This window comes from Manis pentadactyla, chromosome Y (assembly GCF_030020395.1).
Source record: "Manis pentadactyla isolate mManPen7 chromosome Y, mManPen7.hap1, whole genome shotgun sequence".
In the NCBI taxonomy this organism is placed as follows: Eukaryota; Metazoa; Chordata; class Mammalia; order Pholidota; family Manidae; genus Manis; species Manis pentadactyla.
In genome coordinates this window covers 4,801,675-4,819,279 of record NC_080039.1, presented here as the reverse complement: position 1 = coordinate 4,819,279, position 17,605 = coordinate 4,801,675, and the positions used below count along the sequence as shown (strand labels likewise).

The following is a 17,605-nucleotide window of genomic DNA, read 5'->3' as shown; positions in this document are numbered from 1 at the left end:
AAGTAGGAAGGGAGTGCTGAAAGCTCTGATTTGGACCTGCATGTTTCTGTCGCCTGGGTGACCTGGATGGATGAAACTGCAACTGTGCGATCTGCTCTTGGTAGCTGACCTGGAAATCTCCCTTTTTGGGGAAGTTCTCAGAACATAGTCTCACTCCATCCTGTGTTCTGTGGCTCCTCCAAATCCTGGAGTTGTAGTGGCTAGTCCCCATGCCATGCAGATCCAAGAGGACACAGGATGCCAGATGATTTGGCCTCACGATAGGCAAGGGAAACTATCCTAGGCCGAGAACTTTTCCTCTGCACTTTCCTGTTCTCTGCTGCCTGAAATGCAGCTGCCCTTCCCTGCTGCTCTGTGTTAATGAATTCCTTCCTAACCTACACTCATCTGACCTGCTTGAGAATTCTTTCTCGACCAGAGTAAAAAACCCGCTCCCCTCCAGGTTCAGGTTTCTCCAAGTGCTTCACCTAGTGCACAGGGAGAGACCTTTCCAGACACAGCTGTTTGGCAACAACACTACTTGAGTTATTAGAGGCAGGGAAAAACTAATTGTTACTGAACACTCCTGATGTGCCAAGCATGGTGGTAGACACACTACAGGTCTGATCTCTTTATATCAGGCTTAAATTGTAAGCTTTTAAAATCCTATCTGTATGTGAGTTTGCTGCTTATAAAAAATTACTCTCCAAATCACACTAAAGCTACAATATTGTTAAAATAATTAAAATGAACCTTTCCGATTTTCACTTCACATTCTTTCTCAGGCTACAAAAACAATGATCAAAAATTATGAAATCAAGCCAATTACCAGCAAAAAATTGAAGCAGTAATAAAAAACTACCAAGAACAAAATCCCTGGGCCAGACAGATTTACCTCGGAATTTTATCAGACATACAGAGAAGACATAATACCCACTCTGCTTAAAGTTTTCCAAAAAATAGAAGAGGAGAGAATACTCCCAAACTCATTCTATGAATCCAGCATCACCGTAATACCAAAACCAGGCAAAGAACCCACCAAAACAGAAAACTACAGAATAATATCCATGATGAATGTAGATGCAAAAATACTCCATAAAATATTAGCAAACCAAACTCAAAAATACATCGAAAGGATCATACACCATGACCAAGTGGGATTCATTCCGGGGATACAAGGATGGTAAAACATTCGAAAATTCATCAACATCATTCACCACATCAACAAAAAGAAGGACAAAAAACACATGATAATCTCCATAGATGCGGAAAAAGCATTCGACAAAACTCATCATACATTCAAGATAAAAACTCAACAAAATGGGTATACAAGACAAGTACTTCAATATAGTAAAGGCCATGTATGATAAACCCACAGCCAGCATCACACTGAACAGTGAGAAGCTGAAAGCTTTTCCTCTGAGATCGGGAACAAGACAGGGATGCCCACTCTCCCCACTGTAATTCAACATAGTACTGGAGGTCCTAGCCACAACAATTAGACGAAACAAAGAAATACAAGGAATCCAGATTGGTAAAGAAGTAGTTAAACTGTCACTATTTGCAGACGACATGGGATTGTACATAAAAATCCCTAAAGACTCCACTCCAAAACTACTAGAACTAGTATCAGAATAGAGCAAAGTTGCAGGATACAAAATTAACACACAGAAACCTGTGGCTTTCCAATACACTAAAAATGAACTAATAGAAAGAGAAACTACGAAAATTCCATTCAGAATTGCATCAGAAAGAATAAAATACATAGGAATAAACCTAACCAAGGAAGTGAAAGTCCCATAGCCTGAAAACTATAAGACACTCTTAAGAGAAATTAAATAGGACACTAACAAATGAAAACTCATCCCATGCTCCTGGATAGGAAAAATTAACGTCAAAATGGTCATCCAGCCCAAAGCAATATACAGATTCAATGCAATCCCTATCAAATTACCAACAGCATTCCACAACAAACTGGAACAAATAGTTCAAAATTTCTTATGGGACCACCAAAGACCCCAAATAGCCAAAGCAATCCTGAGAAGGTTGAATAAAGTGGGGGGGTCTTGCTCCCCAACTTCAAGTACTACTACAAAGCTACAGTAATCAAGACAATTTTGTACTAGCACAAGAACAGAGCCACATACCAGTGGAACAAAATAGAGACTCCAAACATTAGCCCAAGCATATATGTTCAATTAATATATGATAAAGGAGCCATGGACATACAACGGGGAAATGACATTCTCTTCAGCAGATGGTGCTGGCAAAACTGGACAGCTACATGTAAGAGAATGAAACTGGATCATTGTCTAACCCCATACGCTAAAGTAAATTCGAAATGGATCAAAGACCTGAATGTAAGTCATGAAACCATAAAACTCTTAGAAAAAAAATAGACAAAAATCTTCTAGACATAAACATGAGCATATCTTCTTCATGAACATATCTCCCCAGGCAAGGGAAAGAAAATTAAAAATGCACAAGGACTATATCAAGCTGAAAAGCTTCTGTACAGCAAAGGACACCATCAATAGAACAAAAAGGTATCCTATAGTATTGGAAACATATTCATAAATGACAGATCCAATAAAGAGTTGACACTGAAAATATATAAAGAGCTCACGCACCTCAACAAACAAAAAGCAATTAATGAAATTAAAAAATGGGCAGAGGAGCTGAATAGACAGTTCTCTAATGAAGAAATTCAGATAGCGAACAGAAAATGAAAAGATGCTCCACATCACTAGTCATCAGAGAAATGCAAATTAAAACCACAATGAGGTATCCCTTCCAAAGGAAGGATGGCCACCTTCCAAAAGTCAAACAACAACAAATGTTGGTGAGGTTGTGGAGAAAGGGGACGCCTTGTACACTGCTGGTGCGAATGTAAACTAGTTCAACCATTGTGGAAAGCAGTATGGAGGTTCCTCAAAAAACTAAAAATAGAAATACCATTTGACCCAGGAATTCCACTTCTAGGAATTTACCCTAAGAATGCAGCAGCCCAGTTTGAAAAAGACAGATGCACCCCTATGTTTATCACAGCACTATTTACAATAGCCAAGAAATGGAAGCAACATAAGTGTCCGTCAGTAGATGAATGGATAAAGAAGAGGTGGTATATACCCATAAGAAGAAAACAAAACCTATCTTTTGCAACAGTATCAATCACCTAGAGGGTATTATGCTCAATGAAATAAGCCAGGGGAGAAAGACAAGTATCAAATGATTTCACTCATTCCTAGAGTATAAGAACAAAGATAAAACTGAAGGAACAAACATCAGCAGAATCACATTAACCAAGAAAGGATTAACAGTTACCAAAGGGATAGGGACTGCGTGGATGGGTTGGAATGGAGGAATAAGGGTGGGGGGAAAAGGGGGCACTATGATAAGCATGTATTATAATTTGGGGGCCATGAGGAGGGGTGTGCAACACAGAGAAGACAAGAAGTGATTCTACAGCATCTTACTACACTGAAGGAGAGTGGCTGCAATGGGGGGGGTGTGGGGAACTTGGTGATGTGGCCAGTCTAGTAAACATAATGTTCCTCATGTAATTGTAGATTAATGACACCAAAATAAATAAATAAATATTTCACTACAGCAGCCCAGTTTCCAAAAGATATATGCACCCATTTCTATATCACAACACTATTCATGATAGCCAAGCTAAGTGTCCATCAGGAGATGAACAGATAAAGAAAATGTTGTACATATGGACAATGGAATATTATTGAGCCATAAGAAGAAAACAAATCCTACCACTTTCGGCAACATGGATAGAGGTAGGAGGTATTATGCTAAGTGAAAAAAATCGAGTCTGAGAAAGACAAGTATCAAAATATTTCCGTCTGTGGAGTGTAAGAACAAAGAAAACACTGAAGGAGCAGAGCAGCAGCAGATGCACAGATGCTAAGAATGGAGTAACAGTTAACAAAGGGAAAGCCACTGGAGAGGATAGGATGCAATGGAGGGAAAAGTGCTGGGGGAAGAACGGAGGCTTTTTGATTCACACGTGTAATGAGGGGATACAGGGAGGGCTGTACAACATCAAGAAGACAAGTAGTGATTCTACAATACAACACTCCACTGATGGAAAGTGTCTGCAATGGGGTATTTGGGGGGAACTTGTTTATGAGTGGAGTCTAGTAAACATAATGCTACTCATGTAATTGGAGATTAATGATAAACAACAAATTAATGACTTAATATAAAGGTAAATGAATAAATAAATAAATGGAACGAGGCATCCCAGGTTAAAAAAGACATGTAAACCCTTATGTTTATCACACCACAATTCACAATAGCCAATATAAGTGTCCATAAGTAGATGAATGGATGAAGAAGACGTGATATATATATACACAGTGGAATATTATTCAGCCATGTGAAGAAAACAAATCACATCATTGTCAGCAACATGGATGGAGCTAGAGGGTATTATGCTCAGTGAAATAAGCCACGCACAGAAACAGAAGTGTCAAATGATTTCAGTCACTTGTGGAGTATTAGAGAAAAGAAAAAAGTGAAGGAACAAGACAGTAAGAGCCTTGCTAAACCCAAGAATGGACTAACGGTTACCAAAGGGAAAGTGACTGAGGAGGAGGGATTGTAAGGGAGGGAAGAGATGGAAAATGGGGCATTATGACTAGTACACATAATGTGGGTGGGGGTGGGCACGGGGAAGACAGTGTAACACAGTGAAGATCAGTAGCGCTTCTGCAGTATATTACTGGGTGATGGAGCATGACTCTTATTGGGTATGTGTTGGGGACTTGATAATGGGGGTACTCTAGTAACCATAATGTTGCTCATGAAACTTTTTAGTACTGACACCAAAAGAAAAAGAAACACACAGTACATTGTATCTGGTTTCCTTTTTCCCTGATGGTGTCAAGGTGGTCAGTTCTCACCTCACCAATATCACACCCTCGTGTAGGGGATAGAAACCTGGTCCTCTCAGCATACACATACTGTTTCAAGGAAGGGGCACCACTGTGACATCATGGAATCTCCAGGCATCAGTGCTGCTCTTGCAAACTATACCCCCAGATGGTGGGCACTTCCCAGCCGAGGGGAGCTGCATCATCTTAGCAAACATCAGTGTTTCTGGCCTACATATATACATAAAATGATTTGACTCATCATTGGAGTATAAGAACAAAGAGAAAACAGAACCTGCAAAACAGCAGCAGATTCACAGAGCCAAAGAATGGACCTACAGTTACTAAATGGAAACAGACTGATGTGGATGGGTAGGTATGGAGGGGCAAATGTGAGGGGAATGAAATTGCACATTATGATGAGCATGTATAATGTGGGATGGGGGGGCTATAGGGGCCCTCTACAACACAGAGAAATAGTGTTTCTACAGTACTTTACTATGCTGATGGAAAGTGACTGCAATGTGGTATTTGGGGGGAACTTGATGATGTAGACAGTCCAGTAAACATAATGTTCCCATGTAACTGTAGATTAATGATAAAGAATAAATAAATAAATAAACAGACAAATAGATATATAACTAAATAGAATGGAGCTTTTTTTACACTGACTGTAAAAAAAGTAATGTGTAAAAAAGTAATGTGCATTCCTATGTTTTTCACAGCAGCCAAGATACGTGTCCATCAGTAGATGAATGGATAAAGAAGATGTGGTATATATACACAGCGGAATGTTATTCAGCCATAAGAAGAATACAAATCCTATCACTTGCAACAACATGGATGGAGCCAAAGGGCATTATACTCAGTGAAATAAGCCAGGTGGAAAAAGACAGGTATCAAATGATTTCACTCACCTGTGGAGAAGGGGAGCCAAGAAAAAACTGAAGGAACCAAACAAGAGTAGACTCACAGAACCTAAGAATGGACTAACAGTTACCAAAGGGAAAGGGACTGGGTAGTAAGTCTGAAAGGACAGATAATGGGCTGGTGGAGAATGAAAATGTGCATTATGATTAGCATGTATAATGTCAGAGGGGGGTCAAGGGGAGGGCTGTGCAACACTGGAAAGAGAAGTAGTGATTCTTCAGTATCTTTAGAGGTTCATGGAGAGTGAGTGCAGTGAGGTATCTGGGGCATATTGGTGATGGGTAAAGTCTAGTAAACATAATGTTACTCATGACATTGTAGATTAATAATAAATAAAAAATAAAGAGACATAAATAAATAAATAAATGGAATGCAGCAGCCAAGTTTTAAAAGGACATGTGCAGCCCTAAGTTTATCACAGCACTATTCACAACTGCCAAGCTAAGTGTCCGTCAGTAGATGAATGGATGAAGAAGATCTGTTACATATGCAGTGGAATATTATTCAGCCAAGTGAAGAAAACAAATCCTACCATTTACAACAACATGGATAGAGCTAGAGGGTATTATGCTCAGTGAAATAAGACAGGCAGAGAATGAAAAGTCTGAAATCATTTCACTCATCTGTGGAGTATTAGAAAAAAGAAACAAAGTGAAGGAACAAGAGAGTAGCAGCCTCGCCGAACCCAAGAATGGAATAATGGTTACCAAAAGGAAAGTGACTGAGGATGATGGGTGGCAAGGGATGGAAGAGTAGGAAAATGGGGCATTATGAGTAGCATGCATAATGTGGCCAGGGGCGAGTACGGGGAAGGGAGTATAACACAGTGAAGATCAGTAGCGCTTCTACAGAATATTACTGTGCTGGTGGACAGTGACTCTTATGGGGTACGTGTTGGGACTTGATAGTAGGGATAGTTTAGTAACCATAATGTAGCTCATGTAACTCTTTAGTATGGACACCAAAATAAAAAGAAACAGACAGTACTTTGGACCTGGTTTCCATTTTCCCTGATGCTGTCAAAGTGGTCAGCATCCAACTCACCAAAGTCACATCCCCATCTAGGGCACCAGCCTCTGAAGTGGGAACCTGCACCTCTCAGCATATACAAATTGTCTCTATGAAAGAAGCACCACTGTGATGTCATGGAATCTGCAGGCAGCAGTGCTCCCTACAAACTCCACCCCCAGTTGGCGGACACTGCCCAGCCATGGGGAGCTGCATCATCTTAGCAAACATCAGCGGTTCAGCCCTTATTATATGTATATATAAAATGATTTCGCTCATCATTGGAGTATAAGAAGAAATAAAAAACAGAAGGAGCAGTACAGCAGCAGATCCACACAACCCAAGAATGGACTAACAGTTACTAAAAGGAAAGGGACTGGGGAGGATGGGTGTGAATGCAGTGACAAAGGGGTGAAGGGAAAGAAAGGACGCATTGTAGTTAGCATTTATAATGTGAGAGTTGGGAACGAGGATGGCTATAAAACAAAGAGAAGACAAGCAGTGATTCTGCTGTATCTTACTACACATATCGACTGTGACTGCAATGGGTTTATGGGGTACTTGGTGATGGGGGCCGTTTAGGAAACATAAAGTTACTCATGTAATTGTCGATTAATGAAAAATGAAAACTAAAAAAACAAACAAATAAGTGATAACATATAAATAAAAAGAATGCTTCAGCACAGTTTAAAAAAGACATACACACGGCTGTATTTAACACAGCACTATACAGGATACAAAAGAAATGGAAGCAACCTACGTGTCCTTCTGTAGATAAATGGATAAAGAAGATGTGGTTCGTGCACACAATGGAATATTACACAGCCTTTAGAAGAAAATAAATCCTTCCATTTACTAGAACATGAATGAGGCTGGAGGATATTATGCTCACTGAAATAAGCTGGGAGAGAAAGAAAAGTCTCAAATTATTTCACTCACATGTGGAGTATTAGAAAAAAGAAACAAAGTGAAGGAACACGGCAGTAGCAGCCTTGCCCAACCCAAGAATGGGCCAACAGTTACCAAAGGGAAAGTGACTGAGGAGAATGGGTTGGAAGGGAGGCAAGAGAGGGACAATAGGGCATTAAGAGTAGCACACATAATGTGGTCACAGGGTGGGCACGGGGAAGGCAGTGTCACACAGCAAAAATCAGTAGGGCTTCTAACAAATATTAGTGGGCTGATGGACACTGAGTCTTACATGGTACATGATGGGGACTTGATAATGGGGGGTTGTCTAGTTACCATAATGTTGCTCATATAACTGTTTCATTCTGAAACCATATAAAAAGAAACACACAGTACCTTGGATCTGGTTTCCATTATCCCTGATGCTGTCAAGGTGGTCAGCAACCACCTCAGTGATATCACACTCCCATTTAGGGCACCAGGCTCTGAAGTGGGAACTTGCTGCTCTCAGCATACACATTGTGTCTCCAGGAAAGAGGCACCACTGTGATGTCATGGAACTTCTAGGCAACAGTGTTGCTCTTGCAAATTCCACCCCCAGATGGCTGGGACAGCCCAGCCATGGGGAGATGCATCATCTTAGCAAACATCAGTGGTTCTTGCCTACTTATATATATATAAAATGATTTCACACATCATTGGAGTGTAAGAACAAAGGAAAAACAGAAGGAGCTAAACAGGAGCAGACTCACAGAAGATAAGAATGGAATAACAATTAACAAAGGGAAAAGCACTAGGGAGGATGGGATGGAACAGAGGTATAATGGGTGGGGGAGAAATGGAATTTATGATTAAAATGTACAATGTGGGATAGGGGCACGGGGAGGGTTGAACAGCACAGAGAAGTCAAGTAGTGATTTTACACTATCTTACTATGCTGATGTAAACTGACTGCAATGGGGTATGCAGGGGGAACTTGGTGAATAAAGTTACTCATGTAATTGTAGATTAATGATAAACAATAAAGAAACAAATAAATAAATAGTTCAAAAATGAATAGAATGCCACTGTCGTCTTTAAAAAAGATATGTGTGGCCCTATGTTTATCACAGCAGTATTCACAATAGCCAAGCTAAATGTCCATCAGTAGATGAATGCATGAAGAACATGTGGTACATATACACAGTGGAATATTATTTAGCCATATGAGGAAATCAAATCATACCATTTGCAACAACATGGATGGAGCCAGAGGGTGTTACGCTCAGTGAAATAAACCACGCAGAGAGAGAAAAGTGTCAAATGACTTCTCTCACATGTGGAGTATTAGAAAAATGAAGAAAAATGAAGCAACAAAACAGTAGCACCCACGCCAAATCCAAGAATGGACTAACGGTTACCAAAGGGAAAGTGACTGAGGAGCATGGGTTGGAAGGGAGGGAAGAGAGGGAAAATGGGGCATTACGAGTAGCATGCATAATGTGGGCCAGGAGAGGGCACGAAGGCAGTAAAACACAGCAAAGTTCAGTAGTGCTTCTAGGTCATATTACAGGGCATATGCATTTACCATACTACGCTGATGGACTATGACTCTTACGGGCTATGTGGTGGGGATTTGATAATGGGGGTATTACAGTAACCATAAGGTTGCTTATGTAACTGTTTAGTACTGACACCAAAATAAAAAGAAACACACAGTACCTTGGATCTATTTCCATTTTCCCTGATGCTGTCAAGGTGGTCAGCACCCACCTCACTGAAATCACACCCCTGTCTTGGGCACCAGGCTCTAAAGTGGTTAGCTGCATCTCTCAGCATACACATTCTGTGTCTAGGAACGTGGCATCACTGAGATATCATGGAATCTCCAGGCAACCGTGATGCTCTTGCAAACTCCACCCCCAGATGGCAGGATGGCATTGTTATTCCATTCTTGTCTCCACCTGCCTTGCCCCTGCCTAGTGGAAACGCATATAGGAAATGCAGTTGCAGGCTGTCAAGTTTAGCAAATGAAGGAACACGTTTATCCACAGGATAGAATTACACTGGGAAGTAGTCGCAGGCCTCGGCCAGTGCATCACATCGGTCCCCAGTCCAGGATGCCCAGAGGGAGCAAATTGTGAAGCTGTGGGGAGTGGCATCATCTGAGCAAACATCAGTGGATCTGGCATACATATATATATATATATATATAATGATTTCACTCATCATTGGAGTACAAGAACAAAGAAAAAACTGTAGTAGTAAAACAGCAGCAAACTCACAGGCTGAAGAATGGACTAAAAGTTACCAAAGGGAAACAGACTGGGGTGGATGGTTGGGAAAGGAGGGACAAGGGGGGCGGTAGAATATGTGGCTTAAGTTTAGCATGTATAAGGTGGAAGGGGGGGCATGGGGAGGGCTCAACAACACAGAGAAGAGAAGTAGTGGTTCTACTTTACCAAACTACGGTGATGGAAAGGGACTGCAGTGGGATATCTGGGGGAAACTTGGTCATTGGTGGAGTCTAGTAAAAACAATGGTAGACATCTAATTGTAGATTAATGATAAATAAATAGATAGATAGATAGATAGATAGATAGATAGATAGATGGATGGATGGATGGATGGATGGATGGATGGATGGATGGATGGATGGATGGATGGATGGATGGATGGATGGATGGATGGATGGATGGATGGATAGATAGATAGATAGATAGATAGATAGATAGATAGATAGATAGATAGATAGATAGATAGATAGATAGATAGATAGATAGATAGATAGATAGATAGATAGATGGATAGATAGATAGATGGATAAATAGATGAAATGATGTATCAGCCCAGTGTAAAAAATACATGTGCACCCCTATGTTTATCATAGCAATATTCACAGTAGCAAAGCTAAGTGTCCATCAGTAGATGAATGGATAAAGCAGACATGGTACATATACACAATGGAATACTATTCAGCCATAAGAAGAGTACAAATTCTACCATTTGCAACAACATGGTTGGAGCTAGAGGCCATTATGCACTTTGAAATAAGCTGGGTGGAGAAAGACAAGTATCAAACGATTTCACGCACATGTGGAGAAGGAGAACCAAGAAGGAACGGAAGGAGCAAAACAGAAGCAGTTTCATAGAACCCAAGAATGGACTAACAGTTAACAAAGCGAAAGAGACTGGGGTCGACAGGTAGCAATGGAGGGATAAGGAGGGGGGAGAAAGAAAGCGTGCATTACGATTAGCATGTATAATGTGTGAGGGGGATACGGGAAGGACTCAACATCACAAAGAAGACAAGAAGTGATTCTACGGTATCTTACTATGCTCATGGACATTGACTGCAATGGGGAATCTGGGGACATCTTGGTGATGGGGGGAGTCTAGTAAGCATAATGTTATACATGTAATTTTAGATTAATGACAAATAAAAAATAAATGAATGAATAAAAATAAATAGATATAATAAATAAATAATAGAGTGCAGCAGCCTAGATTTAAAAAGGCATCTGCACCCCTATGTTTATCACAGGATAATACACAACAGCCAAGCGAAGTGTCCACCATGATATGCATGGATTAAGTTGTGGTTACATATACAAAGAGGAATTTACTTAGCCATATGAAGAAAACAAATCCTACTATTTACAACAACATGGATGGAGCTAGAGGGTATTATACTAAGTGAAATAAGCCAGGCAGAGAAAGAAAAGTCTCAAATGATTTCATTCACCTGTGGACTATTAGAAAAAAGAAAAAAAGTGAAGGAATAAGACAGTAGTATCCCCGCTGAATCCAAGAATTGACTAATGGTTACCAAAGGGAAAGTGACTGAGGAGGATGGGTTGGAAGGGAGGGAAGGGAGGGAAAATGGGGCATTATGAGTAGCATACATAATGTGGCAAGGGGCGGGCACGGGGAAGGCAGTAAAGTACAGCGACCATGCGTAGCACTTCTACAGCATATTACTGGGCTCATGGACACTGACTCTTATGGGGTATGTGGAGGGTACTGGATAATGGGGGTATTCTAGTAAGCATAATGTTGCTCATGTAACTGTTTAGTACTGACACCAAAATAAAAAGAAACACACAGTACCTTGGATCTGGTTTACATTTTCCATGATGCTGTCAAGGTGGGCAGTGCCCACCTCAACGAAAACACATCCCCATCTAGGGCATCGGGATTTGAAGTGGGAACCTGCACCTCTCAGCATATGCATTGTGTCTCCGGTAAAGAGGCACCTCTGTGACGTCACGGAATCTCCAGGCAACAGTGCTGCTCTTTCAAACTCCACCCCAACATGGTGGTCACTGCCCAGCCATGAGGTTCTGCATCATTTCAGGGAATATAAGTAGTTCTTGCCTACATATAAACATAAAATGATTTCACTCATCATTGTCAAATAAGAACAAAGAAAAAATTGAACGAGTAAAACAGCAGCAGACTTACAGAATCCGAGAATGGACTGAGTTACCAAAGTGAAAGAGCCTGGGGTGGATGGGTGGGAATGGAGGGACAAAGGCTGTGTGGGAAGAAAGGGCACATTACAATTAGCATGTATAATGTCAGACGGAGTGCACGGGGAGGACTGGACAATACAGAGAAGACAAGCAGTGATTTGACAGTATCTTACTACACTGATGGAAAGTGACTGTAATGGGGTGTTAGGGGGAGCTTGGTGATGGGATAAGTCTAGTAAAAATAATTTTACTCATGTAATAGCAGATTAATGAAAAATAAATAATAAATAAATAAATATAATGAACTAAATAGAAGGCAGCAGCCTAGTTTTAAAAAGACGTGCACACGTACGTTTATCAATACACTATTCACAACAGCCAAGCTAAGTGTCCATCAGTAGATGAATGGATGAAGAAAATGTGGTACATGTATAAAATGAAATATTATTCAGCCATAACAGAAAAACAAATCCTACCATTTGCAAAATGGATGGAGCTATAAGGCATTATACACAGTGAAATAAGCCAGGTAGAGAAAGACAAGTATGAAATGATTTCAGTCTTCTAAAGAGTATAAAAACAAAGAAAAAACTGAAGGAGCAAAACATTACCACATTTAGAGAAATCAATAATGGTCTAACACTTACCAAAGGGAAATGGACTGGGGAGGATTGGTGGGAATGGAGGTTTAAGGGCGGGGGAGAAAGGGTGCATTATGCTGAGCATGTATAATGTGGAAGGGGGATAAGGGGAGTGCTGTACAATAGAGCAAAGTTCAGTATGGCTTCTACAGAATATTACTGTGCTGATGGATGGTGACTCCTGTGTGGTAGGTGGTGGGTACTTAATAATGGGGGAGTCTAGAGACCATAATGTTGCTTATGTAACTGTTTAGTATGGATATCAAAATAAAAAGAAACACACAGTACCTTGGATCAGGTTTCCATTTTCCCTGATGCTGTCAAGGTGGTCAGTGACCCCCTCACTGAAATCATATCCCCGTCTAGGACACCAGGGTCTGAAGAGGGAAGCTGATCCACCCAGCATACACATTGTGTCTCTAGGAAAGAGGCACCACTGTGACATCATGGAATCTGTAGGCAAGAGTGCTGCTCTTGCAAAGTCCACCCCCAGGGTGTGGTCAAGGCCCAGCCATGGGTAGCTGCATCATCTTAGCAAACATTACTGGTTCTGGTCTATATATATATATAATGATTTCAATCATCAGTGGAGTATAAGAACAAAGAAAACCTGAAGGAGCAAAACAGTAGCAGACTCACAGACCCCAAGAATGGACTAACAGTTACCAAAGGGAAAAGGAATGGGGTGGATGTCTGGAACTGGAGGGATAAGGAGCACGGGAAAGAAAGAGGGCATTATGATTAGCATGTATAATGTTTCGTGAGGCACACATAAGGCTGTACAAAACTGAGAAGACAAGGAGTATTTCCACTGCATCTTACCATGGTGATGTAAAGTGACTGCAATGGGGCATGTGGGGAGAACTTGTTGATGGGAGTAGTCTAGAAAACTTAGTGTTCAGCATGTAATTGTAGATTAATGATAACGAAGTAAAAAAACAATGAAAAATCTTAACAAGCAATCAGCAGCAGATTCACAGGACGCAAGAATGGACAGGGAAAGGGAGTGGGGTGGATGGGTGGGAATGGAGGGATAAGGGGTTGGGGGAAAGAAAGGGTGCATTACAATTAGCATGTATAATGTGGGAGGAGGGACACCAGGAGGTCTGTAAGACACAGAGGACAAGTAGTGATTATACAGTATGTTACTACGCTGATGGAAAGTGAATGCAATGGGTTATTTGTTGGGAACTTCGTGATGGGTGGAGTCTAGTAAACATAATGTTACGTATGTAATTGTAGATAATGATAAATAAATAAAAAATAAGGAAATATAAATAAATATATATACACATAGAGTGCAGCAGCCTAGTTTAAATAAAACATATGCACCCCTATGTTTATCACAGCACCATTCACAATAGCCACGCAAAGTGTCCATCAGGAGACGAATGGATAAAGATGTGGTACATATACGCAATGAAATGTTATTCAGCCATAAGAAGAAAACAAACCTATGATTTGCAACAGCATGGATGGAGATAGTGGGTATTATATACAGTGAAATAAGCCAGGCAAAGAAAGACAAGTATTAAATGACTTCACTCAGCTGCAGAGAAGGAGAACAAAGAATAAAGTGAAGAAGCAAAACAGCAGCAGACTCACAGAACCCAAAATGGACTAACAGTTATCAAAGGGGAAGGGTCTTGCATGGACAGGTGGGAATAGAGGGAAAAGGTGGGCTACTTAAAGGGGGTATTATGATTAGCAAGTATAATGTGGGGTCGGCAAAGGGTGTTCTGTACACACAGAGAAGACAAGTAGTGATTCCACAGCATCTTTCTACGCTGCTGGACATGACTGCAATGGGCTATATCAGGTAACTTTTCGATGGGGGAGTCTAGTAAACATAATGTTACTCATCTAATTGTAGATTAACGATATCAAAATAAAATAAATAAATAAGTAAAAAAATGCAGCAACTCCATTGCAAAAAGACGTATGCACCCCTATGTTTACCACAGCACTAGTCAGAATAGCCAAGGTAAGTGTCCATCAGTAGATAAATGGATGAAGGAGATGTGTTGCATATACACAGTGCAACATGATTCAGCCAAAAGTGGAAATCAAATCCTAACATTTGCAGCAATATGGATGGAGCTACAGCATGTTATGCTCAGTGAAATAAGGCAGTGAAAGACAAGTATGAAATGATTTCACTCATCTAGGGAGTATAAGAACAAAGAAAAAACTGAAGGAATAAAACAGCAGCAGACACACAGCACTGACCAATGAACCAACCGTTACCAAAGCGAAAGGGAATGAGGTGTTTGGGTGAGAATGTAGGGATAACAGGTGGTGAGAAGAAAGGGCACATTAGGAATAGCATGTATAACGTGGGAGGGATGGCATGTGGAGGGCTGCACAAAACTGAGAAGACAAGTAGTGAATCTGCAGTATCTTTCTACCCTGATAGACACTGACTGTAATGGGGTATCTGGGGTGAAACTTGGTGGTGCAGGGAATCTGGTGAACATAATTTTACTCATGAAATTGTAGATTAATAAGAAATAAAGAAGTAAATACATAAATTATAGATAAATAAATAAAAATATTGCAGCAGCCCTGTTCAAAAAGACATATGCACCCCTATGTTTATCACAACACTATTCACAATAGCCAAGCTAAGTGTCCATGAGTAGATGAATGGATGAAGAAGATGTGGTACATGCACACAATGGACTGTTATTCAACCATAAGAGGAAAAAAATAATACCATTTGCAACATCAGTGGAGCTATAGGGTATTATACACAGTAAAATAAGCCAGGTAGAGAAAGACAAGTACAAAATGATTTCCGTCTTCCTAGAGTATAATAACAAAGAAAAAACTGAAGGAGCGAAACAGCAGCACACTCACAGAACAGAAGAATGGACTAACAGTTACTACAGGGAAAAGCACTATGGTGGATTGTTGGGACTGTATGGGTAAGGGGTGGGGGAAAGTAAGGTGGCATTATGATTAGCATGTATAACATGTGGTGGGGCACAGGTAGGGCTGTACAACAACACTGAGAAGACAAGTTGTGATTCCACAGTACCTAACAACACTGATGGATAGTGACTGCAATGGGGTATCAATCATGGGGGAACTTGGTGATGGGGGGAGTCTAGTAAACATAATGTTACCCATGTAATTGTATACTAAATAAAAATAAACAAATAAGCAAACAAACAAATAATAAATAAATAAATAAATAAAAAGAATGCAGCAGCACAGGTTAAAAAAGAAACATGCACCCCTATGTTTATCACAGCAATGTTCACAGTAGCCAAGCTACTTGTCCAACAGTAGATGAATGAATATAGAAGACGTGGATTATTTACACAATGGACTATTATTCAGCCATAAGAAGAAAACAAATCCTACCATTTGCAACAACCTGGATGGAGCTAGAGGGTGTTATGCACAGTGAAATATGCCAGGCGGAAAAAGACAAGTATCAAATAACTTTACTCATCAATAGAAAAGGAGAACAAGGAAAAAACTGAAGAAGCAAACAGCAGCAGACACACAAAATCCAAGAATGGACTAACAGTTACCAAAGGGAAAGGGACTGGGATGAATGGGTGGGAATGGGGGAATCAGGGGGAGTAAAGAAAGAGCACATTATGATTAACATGCATAGTGTGGAGGGGCCACAGGGAGTGCTTAACCACACAGAGCAGACAAGTAGTGATTCTACAGCATCTTACTACGCTGATGGACACTGACTGCAATGGGCTATGTGGGGTAAGTTTTTGATGGGGGAGTCTCATAAACATGATGTTCCTCATCTAATTGTAGAATAATGATATCAAAATTAAAAAATAAATAAATAAGTACAAAAAAAGTATGCAGCAACCCCGTTTGAAAAACGCTTATGCACTCCTCTGTTTACACAGCACTATCCTCAATAGCAAAGATACGTGTCCATCAGTAGATGAGTGGATGAAGAAGATGTGGCACATATACACAGTGAAATATTAATCAGCCATATGATGAAAACAAATCCTACCATTTGCAACAACATGGATGGAGCTACAGGGTATTATGCTCAGTGAAATAAGCCAGGAACAGAAAGACAAAGCATGAAATGATTTCACTCATCTATGGAGTATAAGAACAAAGAGAAAACTGAAGGAGCAAAACAGCAGCAGAATCACGAGAATGGACTAACAGTTACCAATGGGAAAGGGACTGGGGTGGCTTGGTGGGAAGGGAGGGATAAGGGCGGGGAAATAAAGGTCCATTACGATTAGCATGTATAATGTGGGAGGTGGGGCACGGGGAGGGCTGTACAACACAGAGAAGACAAGTAGTGCTTCAACAGCATATTACTGGGCTGATGGTCAGTGACTCGTATGGCATATGCGGTGGGGACTTGATAAGATAATGGTGGGAGTATAGGAACCATTATGGTGAACATATAACTGTTTAGTACTGACCCCAAATAAAATGAAACACACAGTACCTTGGATGCGGTTTCCATTTTCCCTCATGCTGTCAACGTGGCCAGTGCCCACCTCACTGAAATCACATTCCAGTCTAGGACACCATGCTCTGAAGGGGAAACCTGCTCTTCTCAGCGTACACATTGTGTATCTTGGAAAGAGGCACCACTGTGACTTCATGTTATTTATTTTTTTATTTGTATGTCTATCTATCATCTATTATTATTATTATTATTAATTTTTTATCATTTATATGCAGTTACATGAGTAACATTATGTTTACTAGACTCCCCCTATAACCAAGTTACCAAAGGGAAAGGGACTGGGCTGACTATCTGGGGAGGGAGGGGGAAGAGGGAAAA

At 40.5% G+C, this 17,605-nt stretch overlaps 1 pseudogene; it reads right to left on the bottom strand.

The window, feature by feature from the left end:
- The window catches only part of LOC130682190 (putative bifunctional UDP-N-acetylglucosamine transferase and deubiquitinase ALG13), a 106,822-nt pseudogene extending 89,435 nt beyond the window's left edge, over nucleotides 1-17,387 (bottom strand).
- Between the last annotated feature and the right edge of the window lie 218 nt (nucleotides 17,388-17,605).